The sequence below is a fragment of the Podarcis muralis genome, chromosome 6 (genome assembly GCF_964188315.1).
Source record: "Podarcis muralis chromosome 6, rPodMur119.hap1.1, whole genome shotgun sequence".
Classification (NCBI taxonomy): domain Eukaryota; kingdom Metazoa; phylum Chordata; class Lepidosauria; order Squamata; family Lacertidae; genus Podarcis; species Podarcis muralis.
In genome coordinates, this window is record NC_135660.1 from 67055177 (window position 1) to 67070799 (window position 15623).

At 41.1% G+C, this 15623-nt stretch overlaps 1 protein-coding gene across 5 annotated transcripts in view; it reads right to left on the reverse strand.

Moving 5' to 3' along the window:
- PCDH15 (protocadherin related 15) overlaps positions 1–15623 on the reverse strand; it is a 621509-nt gene that overhangs the window by 555709 nt on the left and 50177 nt on the right. For 4 of the 5 annotated variants that reach the window (XM_077930494.1, XM_077930496.1, XM_077930495.1 and 1 more), the window contains exon 2: positions 2103–2327. The exons of the other annotated variant lie outside the window; for it this stretch is intronic. The gene's annotated coding sequence lies outside the window, so the exon portion shown is untranslated. The remainder of the gene's footprint in view (positions 1–2102; positions 2328–15623) is intronic. 5 annotated transcript variants of the gene reach the window in all.

Consider the following 15623-nt stretch of genomic DNA (forward strand, 5'->3'; position numbering starts at 1 on the left):
GCCAATCTGAATTCTTTTTATGGTCTCCATTACATATTAGCTCTTGCCAAAGAAGGTAAAAAAGCAGCCAGGTCAGGATGTACATGAGGTCAGAACGAAAAGGAAAATTCATGTCAATATGGCAATCTGCTGTGTTAAAAATAATTGCACTAAGTTTTATGGTAGCAATAAAAGTTCAATACTAGGTACTACTGAGAAAACCAAGGGGACAATTACTTAATTTAATTCTTTTACCAAATTAAAATTCATATATCTACATCAAACTGTCTCAGATTTTGGAAAGCTTCTATAGTTCATATTTAATCCACAGGAAGCTAGGATTCAGCTATACAGCTGCGAATAAAATGTTTTAAATGTGTTTTAAGTGCAATATACAATGTGACACTAGATGGAGATGGTGAACCTTATGGAAAATTCAATGAATTTTTAAAAACGCTTTTTTAAAAAAAGCACTTTCAGAACAGTTTTTATATGTGTATAATTCCACCTGAATTTGCTCTCTGCAATTAAACACATTAATACACATATAGTGTTTTGAAGAGCAAGAAAGTGTTGTGTGGATGAGAAGTGAGGAATAAAGGTAATAATTCCTTTTGGTAGAGATCCTGTGCTGGACCACTCATTTCTCTCCAATCTGTACTTTTGATATGCTCCACTCTTTTTACTATCATTCTTAAAGCTAGAAGCTAGTAAACAATGTTCATACCTCAGTTATTTATTCTTCAGATTCTGCATATTTCTCCTGCTTTCCTGGAAGTACTCCACACAGCAATACACCTCAAAGCTCATTATTTCCATGTCATCATTGAACAAGCACTGGAAACACATTTGAGATGGATGTTCCTCATCATTAGGTGCCTCTCTGAGGTGGGGAACCTCAGGACTCCCTATTTAGCTCTTCAGACTGCCTCCAGATGACAAACCTCTGACTGGCCCTGCTCCACTCCCTCCCAGAATGCTTTTGCATTTCGCTTTGCTCAAGGAGCTGTGACCAAGCCTCTTGCATACCAGTCTGACTTCTGCATGGCTGGAATGTAGCCTTTTGTACAGCGGTAATAGTCACATGACTTCTTTGCCTAATTTTGCATCCACGACCACCACTGACATGTAACCCCAGATTACCCAGAAGGGAATTCTGCCCTCAGACTGAAGAAGGTTCCCCACCCTTGATTCAGCCCATTGTCCCAAAAGCTGATCATCCAGTGCTCAAAAATTTGCAGCTGAATGTGTTAACCAATATTAAATTATTATCATTTCTATAAGGGTTTAATGTACAGTGTCTATTTTACACACACCAACGAGTGCTTCAGGTTGCAGCTCTGCTTGCAGATATGCACATGAGAGTTACATGAGTTTTAAAACAGGCATCATGGCATCCTCTTTGGCAAAAGTGACAAGACATGAGCTTTGCAACCCAAGTTTGGAACCACAGAGGTGGGTAGGGATTGTCTAAGCAGGTACACATAGCCACTGGATTAAGAAGTACCCAGAACACCTTAGCTGTTGAGTAGCTAAATCAGCAAGTACCGCAACCCCCAGGGCTGGCCCATCCATGAGGCAAGCTGAAGCAACTGCCTCAGACAAGAGGATCCACAGAGGCAGCAAATCTGGCTTCTATGGAATGCAGTGCCCACTGCAGAGTTGGAAGCAACAGAGGTGATGCATTCCTTAGAGACCTGATTGGAGCCTGCTCCCAATGCTGCCTCTAATGTGGCCTCTTGGCCAATAGGAGGCAGTGCTTTTGTCTTCCCACTCGTGTTCCTGGTGTAGATTTTCACGCACCGCTTCTTCCCTGGTGGGGAGGCCTGCACCATTTTGTGGTTTGCCTGAGGTGCAAAAAGTCTTGGGCCTGCCCTGCCAACCCCCATCCCTGCAGCCAGACCAGCCAAGAATTGTTGACCCTGATTGTAAAGCATTACAAATAACCTTATATTATTGTACCAAAAGAGAAAGAGAGAGAGAGATTTGGCAAAAGTAGGAAGGTAAAGAAGATTCACACATTCATTAAAATTTCAGCAAGTAGAAACCCCCAGATATACTTCATACATATAAAACTGCAATTAATCAATGCTTAAAAGGCAACTAAAAATCCAAAAACTCACGTTTTACTATTAGGTGGTGACAGCTATATTTCCTTCTTTGTACAAGAGTTTCCTATGAGGAAAAGACGTTGTATCCTGGGTTGCTAATTCTTTATTTTATTACCTTCGTATATGTGAACTACTAAAAAGACTTCTGCTTGCTTCTTAGAGCCCCGTCTTCATAGCATATCTCCTGTCACTTGACAGCAGCAAACACATTTAGAGCAAACCAACAAAGGATAGTGCCTGTGAAAAGAAGAATCCATTTCAGCCAAAAAGCAACAGGATAAAGGAAACCTTAATGCATAAGATGAGATTGCTCTACTAATGCAAGATTTTAAGCAGCGTATCAGCTGGTGATTGCTTCAAGTCAGGAAGACGCCTAATTTGGGCCAGTACTATAACCATAGTTGTCTTGCAATATTCTTTACATGGGGCTGGGGAGTGGAGGGGGGGAGTGGTTCAGGCTAGTTTCTCTCACACAAAGAAAAGAATAGGTACCTGCACATTTTGCTTCCTATTTCAGATTCTACAATTGCAGCAGACTAATTCCCACCCCCACCCCACCCCACCCCACCCCCACCTCTCAAAGTTGGGAATCGGGAGGTTTTGGTTCATTTAGGAGATACACCTCCAATAGATATCCACAGTCTTCCTTTGCACATCACACAATTTTCATACATCACTCAGATGTGGTAATTACACCACGCTATAAAATACTGGAAAGTCTTCTGTCTCTCTCTGTGTGTCCAAAAATTGGAGTCTTAAACAAGACAGCTGCAAGAATTTTCTGATTCCATCCAGATACAACTAAGTCCTGTACTACTTTGTGGCTATATTTATTTATTTATTTTATTTGTATGCATTGCATTTGCCCTTTTTTGGGTGGGGAGGGGTGTAATGGCCAGTTAAACTAAACAATATACTGACACCATCCACATAAGCATCCAATTTTGGTACTAGTACTAGTATTCTCCAGGGTCTATTACATCCCTAAAAAGGTAAAGGTAAAGGTACCCCTGCCCGTACGGGCCAGTCTTGACAGACTCTGGGGTTGTGTGCCCATCTCACTTAAGAGGCCGGGGGCCAGCGCTGTCCAGAGACACTTCCAGGTCACGTGACCAGTGTGACAAAGCTGCATCTGGCAAGCCAGCGCAGCACACGGAAACGCCGTTTACCTTCCTGCCAGTAAGCGGTCCCTATTTATCTACTTGCACCCGGGGGTGCTTTCGAACTGCTAGGTTGGCAGGTGCTGGGACCGAACGACAGGAGCGCACCCCGCCGTGGGGATTCAAACCGCCGACCTTTCGATCGGCAAGCCCTAGGCGCTGAGGCTTTTACCCACAGCACCACCCGCGTCCCAATTACATCCCTAAATGCATGCAATTCTTCATTTTTTAAAATAAAAAAATGCCATTCTTGTGAAGGACTTTCCCAGGCTTTCTATTAACAAGTACATGTGTATAAAACAGTGTAATCAGAACATTTGCATTACCTAGGATGGTCCACATAGTTAAGTGTTGGGAAAGCTGTATTGCAAATGTGAGATAAGTGGAAACAAAATGGATTGTGATTACACACATCCTTCAGTGGTCTTACAGATATAGCAGTGGCAAAAAAGAAAGTCTAAAGCTATTTTAAAAATGCTTTTAAAACTATAAAAATGTTTTTAAAACTAATTCCTAGCTACATTGCCATTGAAATAACCTTCTTCCAAGTACTCTGGCACCATTCCATAAATATGACCAAGAAAGGCAAAGGTGAACAAGAATAACTATTACAGTTACATCATAGTGTAAAAGAAAGAAAGAAAGAAAGAAAGAAAGAAAGAAAGAAAGAAAGAAAGAAAGAAAGAAAGAGGCTATACAAGGAAGAAAGTAGTATCTATTAAATAAATGAAAAAAAGTAATCATTGAGTTTATCTCCTAACACAGATGAGTTGCTGGACTGCCTTTTCCATGTGGTCCTCTCACAAGAAAACAACAACAACAAAAATGAGGGCAACAAGATGCAAAGAAGAATTTCTCAAAATCACTGCTGCTCTCAAATTATGAGACAAAACAGATGTTTGAAAACTTCCACATTTGCAGAGAAATATTTAAAATTGTGTAAACTGTTGGGGGGGAAGTGACCAAAAGGTTAAAGAACTATATTGAAAACTTCTCCCAGAGTTCAGAACATGGAACTTTATAAGTGCAATGCTACCCTTGAAAGCTCCTCCCAGTGCCCATGACATCTCTAAGTCTCCTACCACTTTACACATATTTACTGTCACCATTGCCATCTGGTACTTTTCAGTGCTGCCGTTGTGCAGAAACATGGATCCAAGGCACACATTCTCATAATTTTTCAGGGAGACTCCCCTGAAAACTACAGGGCAGTTATGCCCATAGATATGTTATGTGATATGTTGGTTGATTTTTATGGCCATCCTGTTTTAAAACTATGGGGGGTGGATCATGAAGGCCCATAGATCTTGGATCCATGTCTTAGATCCATGCTTTTCTGATGTTTATAAGCTTTACTTTGACTGTGGTTTTTATTCAGGTGTTTCCAACTTTATACCAACACCTCCAAGGAAAAGCGAAGGATGTGCAACTTACACATGTGTAGATAGCCATAATAAAAATAGAAATAATAATCTTGATGATGATGATGTTTCTTATAGAGTATACTCAGAATGTGCACAGCCAGACATACTGAATTGCTTGGATGTCATACAGGACAGCACAGTCCTAAAACATGATTAAAGAAATAAGTATAGTGCCTATGTAAACAAATTTAAGATTAACCAATAAGCAACCCCACTAATAGCTGGCACACCCAGTACATTTCAAGTACGGTATATCTACAATGTGCTTGTACATTAGAACTCCACTCTTAAGATATAATAATAATTTTTTAAAAAACTAACTAGAAAAACTCAGCACCAGGAATTATTAGTGCTGTCGAAAGATGTTTCCCTCCAATTATGGTCTAAAATTGATCAGAAGAACATATAAGCTGAACATCAAAATGTTTCTAAGTGAATCCAATTACCTGAGAAGTGAAAAGTCATCCCAAAGAAGCAGTAGGTTCAGCTATTGAACCATTTCCACTTAAAGAATGTACGACAGATAGCAGTGCTATTCTGGCAGAGCAAAGGCAGTTTGATAAACCTCTTGACAGAAGCATTGTTGTTAGGATGAATAAGGAAGGTAACCTGATAGCTGTTTTATAAGTTGTAGCTGCCTTACAGCCTTCATCAGCAGAATACACTGAAACACGTAGAACCAAGTCCTGTAAGACCTGTGGCCACACCCTCAGAAGCAGCCACCAGTACACGTGTACACACAACAGGCAGCCTTGCCTCACCCAGTCCCTGACAGTTGTCACAATGATCAAAGATGTACCACTGTACAGATGACAGGATTTTGATATCTAGAGGTGGATCGTTCCAATATTAATGGCAACCTGACACAGTAGCTGACTAGGAATTCAATATATAAAGCTTAAATCTGAAGTGTCTATTAAAAATCAGCAAAAGTAATTGTCACGAGCAGGCCATAGTACAAACTGAAAAATCCTGGTAACTGAAAGAACAGTTGTAAATTTTTGGGATCTGTAACTTAGCATTTTGTCATTTTTTCCTCAGATTGTGGGACTAAACCCTGGCTTTTACACAAGCCCAGCAAGGTTCTTAAGTCTGCAGCTTTCAACCCTTGATTTCATATATAGTGGTACCTCGGGTTACATACACTTCAAGTTACAGACTCCGCTAACCCAGAAATATTACCTCGGGTTAAGAACTTTGCTTCAGGATGAGAACAGAAATCGCATGGTGGCGGCGCGGCAGAGGCAGGAGGCCCCATGAGCTAAAGTGGTGCTTCAGGTTAAGAACAGTTTCAGGTTAAGAACGCACCTCCGGAACGAATTAAGTACGTAACCAGAGGTACCACTGTAATAGGGTTATGTGCTGCCCATAGATGATGTACCCAAAAGGTCTCTCAAAATGGTTGGAGGGCTCTGCATCATTGTGAGAGCCCACTGGGCCAAAATTGGGCGAGATCCAGGATTTTTAGATCTCACGGGATTTGGTGGTGAGATTTTGGAGGGCCCTATATAATGTCCTGAACACAAGGATTGGCTTCAGTTTTGTTTGGCTAGATGGACAGTGAAACTCACCCATCCCTTCTATTTAGGGCCACTAAAGGATACAATGGGTTGCTCTTTGAGGTCAAGGAATGATATCTTTTGTATCATCCAGATTAGTTTGGGAGGGACCTGCGTGGTATCAGTCTTAGCAGGATAAAGTGGTCACCTATGCTCTGCACAGATAACTTGCTGCAATTATATGGCAGGTAGAATTGTGTGGGAGGTGGAAATATTACCATCCATACTGGATGAAAGGAAGTGCCTGTCCTAAGGTGCATAACATGGGGCATTAGGGCAGGGTCTACCCAAAGAAGGGGAGGCAGTTGAAAACAGGGTCACCTGGGCTGGGTTCACCCAGCAAAACTGGAGCAATTGCAAGGTTAGGGCCTGCCTTTGGAGAATCATGGGGACTTGCACATGGATTTTTATTAGTCAGGGTGCTCACGAATGAGCTGGTGACCGGAGGGCAATTTTGGCATGGAAAGCCAAGTTAGTACCATCTGTAGATTTAAATAAAGTTGTCTCTATTATACAGGAACATTGTTCTTCTCCTTATTGCCATTCACAAATGGTTTATAGAGGGTTAAGAATAATATTGGCCAAGTATCCACATGTCACAATTTCCCAATTTTTAAAAGGCATGGACCATCTGGTAACCTCTCCTGCTACCAGCAGTGGCCAAATGCAAAGATGTGTGTGTGTGTGTGTGTGTGTGTGTGTGTGTGTGTGTGTGTGTATTAAAGGCATTAAGCAATGCCCTTCTATATTCATCAATAATAATTGACTTTGAAAAACAAAAGCCAAAAATCAAGACAAGGATTTAAAATATTTTCCCCGATTTTGCTCCCAATATTGTATTCTATTTTTGTAACACAAGCATTAGCAAAGCAGAGTGGGGCTGCCAAAAAGAGAAAAGGGAAACAACTAAGCTGGACATGGTTGAGATACCAAAATCAGCTGAGCCTTGCAAGAACATCCCATCTGACCATTAAGCTTGACACAGCAGCTTGAAACTAATGTTGACAACATCACTTATCCTTCTCTTTCTTGACAACAGACCCGTTCCGCACTTTCTAGCCTACATGTGTGCATTGTGCCAATATATGAACACCTGCTTTAAAAATGAAACATTTCCCCAACACACATGTAACTCCAAGGATTCTACTGAACCACATAACTATAAATCAAACAATTCCATATATTTGATATTAATGGTTTTTTTAAAAAAACAACAACCCAGCAATCTACATCTTTACATTTTACTTTCCATATTGCATACTTCTTTAATGATGGGACAATGTTGAAAGCTGATACAGCATTGGCACAGATTAGACCAAGTACCACTGGGCTTCTCTCCTTCTAAGACTCTCATCCTGTCTATACAACCCACCTGGCCGTTATAACCATTATGCAACTTATGTAAGAACAGGCACCTGATGCAGTTCCTTGTTTTCCTCCTTCATCAATATCCTCCTTTCCTTCTGTATTGTTTCTGTTAGATTGTAAGCGATTTAGATTATGAAATGCTTCAGCAGCATTGCCATAAGTAAAGGTAAAGGTACCCCTGCCCGTACGGGCCAGTCTTGACAGACTCTAGGGTTGTGCGCCCATCTCACTCAAGAGGCCGGGGGCCAGCGCTGTCCAGAGACACTTCCGGGTCACGTGGCCAGCGTGACATCGCTGCTCTGGCGAGCCAGAGCCACACACGGAAACGCCGTTTACCTTCCCGCTAGTAAGCGGTCCCTATTTATCTACTTGCACCCGGGAGTGCTTTCGAACTGCTAGGTTGGCAGGCGCTAGGACCGAACAACGGGAGCGCACCCCGCCGCGGGGATTCGAACCACCGACCTTTCAATCGGCAAGCCCTAGGCGCTGAGGCTTTTACCCACAGCGCCACCCGCGTCCCTAGCATTGCCATAGAAGCAGTCTAAAAATGTAAAATTACTGGAGATCCACTGTTTCTGCACTCATTTCCATTTGCCATTGTGCATTTTATAGACATATATAAACACAAGGGTTCTGAGATTCTAACTGGAGATGGATTTAGGATTACAGTGAATATTAAAAGTGTATTTGTTATGTATGATTTATTATGTATAAAAATGTATGCTCATTCATACACAATGTGTTACACAGGGTTGAATCACAATATTGTTTAAGAAACAGGAGCTATAGGTGAGAGAAAAATAATAGATCATGAAAACTTCCAGCTTATCAGCCAGTTGCATGTATGGATCTACTTATGAGCTTATGTTTCAGCACTTGATGACAAACGTGTTTTTTGCTGCAGCACTTCAAAAGTCTAAGTTACTACAGCAGTCATAATTTTATAAAAAGGAACTTGATTGATATGAGGCAGGAACATTGGTTAAATGTGTAACCTCTGTATACCTTCCTTGACCTCACCAGAAAACACACTAAGAAACACCATCTCCCCCTCCAACTTTAGTAACTACCAGATGACACTTAAATGTTTCTCTGTCTCCAAAAATATTATGCAGTGAATAAACTCAAAAATATTTCTGTCAATGGTATGGCAGATAATTGGTTTATATACATTACAGTGGTGCCTCGGGTTACAGATGCTTCAGGTTACAGATGCTTCAGGTTACAGATTCCGCTGACCCAGAAATAGTACCTCGGGTTAAGAACTTTGCTTCAGGATGAGAACAGAAATCATGCTCCGGCGGCACAGCAGCAGTGGAAGGCCCCATTAGCTAAAGTGATACCTCAGGTTAAGAACAGTTTCAGGTTAAGAACAGACCTCCAGAACGAATTAAGTTCTTAACCCGAAGTACCACTGTACTTGGTTGCTGAAAATACACACATTGTTTGGGGAACCCCTATACTGGTGCAGAGTGCAACTGGAAATAAATTTTAAAATACAAACATCCAAGTGCCATAAATAATCTTAGTTTATCAAAAAAAACTGTAAAACAAACAAACAAACTGTACAATCAGGCTTTGTACAGTTGCAATAAAGAAACAGATGGGACGCGGGTGGCGCTGTGGGTAAAAGCCTCAGCGCCTAGGGCTTGCCGATCGAAAGGTCGGCGGTTCGAATCCCCGCGGCGGGGTGCGCTCCCGTTGCTCGGTCCCAGCGCCTGCCAACCTAGCAGTTCGAAAGCACCCCCGGGTGCAAGTAGATAAATAGGGACCGCTTACTGGCGGGAAGGTAAACGGCGTTTCCGTGTGCGGCTCTGGCTCGCCAGATGCAGCTTTGTCACGCTGGCCACGTGACCCGGAAGTGTCTCCGGACAGCGCTGGCCCCTGGCCTCTTAAGTGAGATGGGCGCACAACCCTAGAGTCTGTCAAGACTGGCCCGTATGGGCAGGGGTACCTTTACCTTTACCTTTTAATAAAGAAACAACTGAAAGCATGTTGCTAAGGTCTCCATTTGCAAATATTTTTTACTAAGGAGGACCCACAAAACATCCAGTGGGTTTATTATATCTGCTATTCTTGTGGAAAACATCACTATGCTTCAGATGGGATTCCGGGGACTGGTCTCAAAGGAAACTGAGAAACAGCAACTGAGTTTTTCAAATCCTAATGTCAGGTCAGGTTAAAAGAAAACTCAGAACAGAAAAACACTGATAGTGTTGCTTGTTGGAATATAAGCATAAAACATAAAAAAAAAAACACATTCTATTTCATGGGACATAATTGAGGCCACACACACACACACACACACACACACAGAGTATGCATGGGTTGTTTTCATGAAAGCATTTGTGCAATGATATATTGAAGTTAGTCTGGGAAAGACTTGGCAGCATAGCATGATGGAAGACTCAGAAATGGAAATAGCTAAAAACAGCTAATGAGAAAACTCAATCCTATGTGGATCAAAATGAAGAAGAACTGTAGTAGCAACAAGGAGACATTTAAGGAAATTACCCATAGTGAGGCTATAGCTTGGCCCTAGTATTCTTCATAAATCATCAGACCTAGAGAAAAGGTATCTAAGGATTGAGCATCAGAGCAAGAAAAGTGTCTTTTTCCCCAGTTACAGAACATATGTCCTTTATGAAAAATAATTCAGAACAATATTATACATGGTGCTTTTCTGTAATTACTATTCAGTTATTATTATTATTCGCTACACACCCTGGCAAAAGAAAAAGAAAAAAGAACTCAAAGAAACTTATGAACACTAAAAACAGATATAAAAACAAGGCTAAGAAAACAACCTAAAATACAATAATACGCATAAAGCAGCATGTCCAACTGGACCCCACCACAAAAAATATGCAGACAGCTAAGCTCCAAAGGCCTGGCTGAAGAGAAATGTTTTTAACTGGCCCCCAAAACAGATAGTGATGGCACCAGCCGTGCCTTCCTAAGGCAGAGGTGGTTTTAGGACATGACCAGGGTGGCCACACTGCAGGGGGCGCCACAACAATGCTGTAGATCAGAGTGCAAAAGGAGGGGTTAGCTGAATTTTGCCATCGCACAGGGTGCCACTGAAATTTGAGAGCCCAAAGCCTGCTACTGCCTACGGAGAGAATTCCACAAATGGGGAGCCACCACTGTGAAGGCCAGTTCTTGTGTCACCACCTTCATCATCTCCCTTAGAGGGGGCATGCAGAGAAGGGCCTCAGCTGGTGTCCAGGTTAGTTCATGTGAAAGAGATGGTCTTTGAGGTATTGTGTCTTAAGCCACATTAAGGCTTCATAGGTCAAAACCAGCACATTGATGTGGGCCCAGAAACTAAACAGTAGTATGGTTGCCATATTTCAAAAAGTAAAAACCAAAGTAGTTGAGCTCTTTTTACAAAAATGACAAAAAACCCCACAATTTTTCAGTTGACTGCCTAAGATCCAGGACAAAGCACTGCCTTTTGGAAATTCCCCCCAGATGTCCATTCCGCCTTTGAAATCCCAGTAATGTCTAGGGAAATCCGGACGTATAGCAACCCTAATCAGTAGCCAATGTAACTGTGCCAAAATTGGATGTGTTCTGATCATATTACCACTGCTACACCAATTGCAGTTTCCAAACTGTCTTCAAAGGCAGTGCCAGCTATAATTCATTCCAGTAATCTAACTTAGAGGTTATTTTTAGCCTACAGAAATTAAGGTGCCAATACCATTACTTGCTTTTCATAAGACACACCAGTTTGCTCTGTTAAAATTTTAATAATTCTGCCCCATCACTTTAATATGTGCATTTTACTCTGTTAAAATAACCAAGGCAGATACTGAGGCATTCACATAATAACTAATTTACAAAGAACAGATGTGAATCATTAATACAAAAACAGCTGACAAGGAGGAAAGACTATTAAACAGCATGTACTGTACTGAGCAGATTGGTTTTTAAATTACTCACACTTGTTCACTTACAAAAAGAACAAAAACAGATCTGATTTCACATAATAGAATTTTGTTATTTAAAATAAATTGCTAAGGTCACTTCACCCAACTTTTTAGACCCAGATGACAGAGCTAGATTTTATAGGAAACATGGAGCCTTTACTAAAAAGTTGTATCATGGCTTGCCCTCTCATCCATAATGTTTTTTGCTTTGTAACACATGGAAGGCAAAATGGAAAGGAAAGTCCAAAATAGTTCAGCAAAAGAAGGTTGCCCCTCTTTCTCGTGGGCTCAGGTGTCCAGATTCCCTTCCCTTCCAAAAGTGGAAGTAGCAGATGGGAGAGCGGGGTCAGGCTCAGCAAGTGCTTTCCTGGTAGTCAACTGCTTGTGAAAAAATGATTGCACAGAAAGCAAGCGGGGAGGGGGAGTCAGTGGACTAAACATTGGGAAATGTTGTCCTTGCAATATATTTAGTCCTTTTCCAGATACCACCAACTGGCAAACTTGGTCACTCCACGATGAGAGTTGAGCTGAGTTTATATTCTCACCTGTGTTACAACCACTGAAACCTTTCACATGACAGAGAAGGTGCCAATTATTACGGAGGATACAGGCTGTTGGGCTTGCTGTTTTTGCTTTACAGTTTTGATCAGGTGTCAACAGACTCAGTACAGTGGTACACTGTACACAAACCTGGGCTGAAACAGGGAAACTTTTTTTAAAAAAAATACAAACGGATGTAGAAATGTGGAGAAATGAATTTAAGTTTAGAAATATATGAGAAATCAAAATTGACAGATCTGCCTGCCCCTGAATGGAACCGATGATGCAGAAGGAAAGAGGAACTAAGTTGAGTGCAGCAGTATCAAGCACAAAAAACTATTTCTCTTATCAACTATTCCCCCCCCCCTACACAGGCAGTCTATCTCTCTTGCACTCTTAACAACTAAGGATCTTGATATGTTAAAGGGGGTAAATGTCACCATCAGTCAACAGTGCAATCCCTCTAGGGATAGAAGAGAGATAAAAATCAGATAATATCTTGTGTTAAATTACTTGGAAGAAAAGGGAGATAATATAAATGCTATAAATACTCACTACACATGGTCGCAGCTTTCCAGCATTACCAGCGTTAATACACACCCCACTCTTTTTCAGTTATCTGAGCAGCTGTGAGGGCATGATTCTCTCAGCTCAGTACACCATAGAGCCTAGTTGCAACTATAATAGTTTGTGGGAACTCTCAAAGTAGTGATGTATGACAAGTGCTTGTATGCTTCAACCCCAGGGCAAGGGCCACACAGCAATAGGTCTGCTACCCAGGTTGCAGATTTAAAGGAGACACTAAATGATACATTAAGGATACATGTATCATGGGGCTTACCCACACTTCCTCTTTTAGTGCTACTTTCCCCCAGAGAAAAAAAACCAAAAACGTTTTTTATCGCTCAATTGGAGCACATTCAGGTTTTCTGTGGATTATTATTTGTTCCAATTTAAACCTAAAAAATGTGTTTTCCCTGGGAAAGGAGTGGAGTGAAGGAAAGATTGGGTCAAGTGGAAAACTCTTCTTTCTAGGCATGGTACAAGTGGAAGTGTGAATGAGATCCATGTCTACTCAAAAGTCCTACTGAATTCAATGGGGCTTACTCCCAAAAGCATGGGGGTCAGGACTGTAGATTTTGATACCTATTTTTACTTGGGAGCATTTTCTATCTCAGCTGTGTGTGTGTGATCTATTTGTTCTAGATAATTTTAATCCAAGCACTGTACCTAAAAACACACACAGTAATTACTCACATTCCATGGCCTTAAAAAAAAAGTATTCTCTGAGCCAGCAAAGCTGTAAACACCAGAAGTATGAATTGATCAAAGATATGGGTTTAAAGAATCCTTCCCAGGCAATGGTTCTGCTTTTTAAATATATATATATAGATATATAAGAGATCAATTTATAGCTGGTGCTCAACTACTTATTTTGGGCAAGAGCTTTAGATGTTGTTTTTAAAAACTTAAAATACACAGTGCAAGAAAATATTGAACTACCCCCAACCACTGCAAAGAGATCCTGTGGTAATATTGTAGGTTCTATTCACAAGGAACAACAGGTTGTCATAAATAAAACCATGGGACACTAGGCAGCAACAATTCTACTGTTTGTTTTCAGTGTTTGAAGCCCAGGAAGCTGCTGTAGAGACACAAGACCATGAAATGCTATCGCCAGCTTTGTTCACAGCAGGGGCATTTTATCAACACAAATAAGAGCCATGGATTTTCAGGGAAAACAAGGAAAGCAATAGAGTCATGCCATGGTTCGCAAGCAGAAGTTATAAGAGGCAACCTTAATACTATCCTGCTTTTTGCATTATACTGATACCAAAAAACAAATATTGGTGGGGGATAATGAACATACTGGAATGATGTGGGGCATAAGCTATAGGTAGTCAACTGTACTATGGAATGTTCCAGGGGTCACTTAAAGTTTGTTATTTCTCTCTAATTTAAAAGATTTGTGGTGGCTTTACAACACAAAGAAACTAAATTATTACCAAAGAAGAGTTTTGTTAAAACTCTTTCCCCCCCTTTTATTGTCTTTTTGAGGGTGCTGTTGCAAAAACTCTGTAAATCTGTAGCAGTTATATTACAAGTACTTTATTAGGACATGCATGCAAAAGCCAGGTATATAAACAGTCGATACTAAATAGTAATGGTGAATAGGATATATTTTACAGAAGTCTAGCAAACCAGAAAATAATATGTGAATAAACACCGGGGACAGACTTTGGGAATATGGTGCCCTGAGTGAGGACAAAATTGACCCCAAAATATTTATTTTCTTATTTTACTATTCCTTTTGGAACACAGCTTGTTATAGTACCTTCCCCGCATCATCTACCATTCTGCGCATGCTCTCAAGTGCACTATTTTGCATCCCCTTGGCTCAGCGCCCTGTCGGGGGGGAGGGACTGCTTGCACTGCCCTTAGAAGACAGATTTCATAGCACATTTCTACCAGAGAGTGCAGGCTACTCAGCAACACTAAGACATATTGGGAAATGATTTCCATTATAATTGAAAGGTAGTACAGTGGTACTCACGTTAAGTACTTAATTCATTACGGAGGTCCGTACTTAACCTGAAACTGTTCTTAACCTGAAGCACCGCTTTAGCTAATGGGGCCTCCTGCTGCTGCTGTGCCGCCGGAGCACAATTTCTGTTCTCATCCTGAAGCAAAGATCTTAACCTGAAGCACTATTTCTGGGTTAGCGGAGTCTGTAACCTGAAGCGTATGTAACCTGAAGCATATGTAACCTGAGGTACCACTGTAGCTACACTGTTTAACGTATCAAAATGGAACAGAGATTTCAAAAGCTGAGAAACTCATCTTGCGTAACAATGATCTTCCACCATAGCACTAGACCAATAAGAGCACATCAAAGCAGAACAAACTCTATTGGCATCTAGATGAAAAATGGCATTTTATTCAGTTACAAAATAATATTATTTCTCTTCATAGGACAGGGAACAATGGGGCAATTTGATTGTAAAGGCATTTCTAGGGACTGCCAATGCATGACTGCCATGATTTTGGCAGACTGTCTGTGACAAACTTTGCAGCATTCAGAGATAGAAAGTGAGCGAACCTGGGGCTAAATATGGGTACAACTTCAATTAAATGCTTGCTGAGGAAAAGCTTACTGCTAGAGCACATAGCCACACAACAAGCAGTTGCTATGGCTGAGGTGAGGTAAACAGTTTCCTTACCTCTTAGAAGAGTTACAGAGATGGCCAGGCTTCCCTTGGGTAACTTAATCAGTTGTATAGTTTACTGAAACCTGAATGTTCTAAGGCTTAGCTCAACATAGCACAGAACCAGGAGTAGCAGGGTAAGAGCAAAGAAGTCACAATTTTAGCCCTTTGTACCAGCATGCTTTCAGCAGTGGTTAGGTACAGTGGTGCCTCGCAAGACGAAATTAATTCGTTCCACGAGTTTTTCTTCTTGCGAGTTTTTCGTCTTGCGAAGCACAGTTTCCCATAGGAATGCATTGAAAATCAATTAATGCGTTCCTAGGGAAACCGCCTTCAGACCA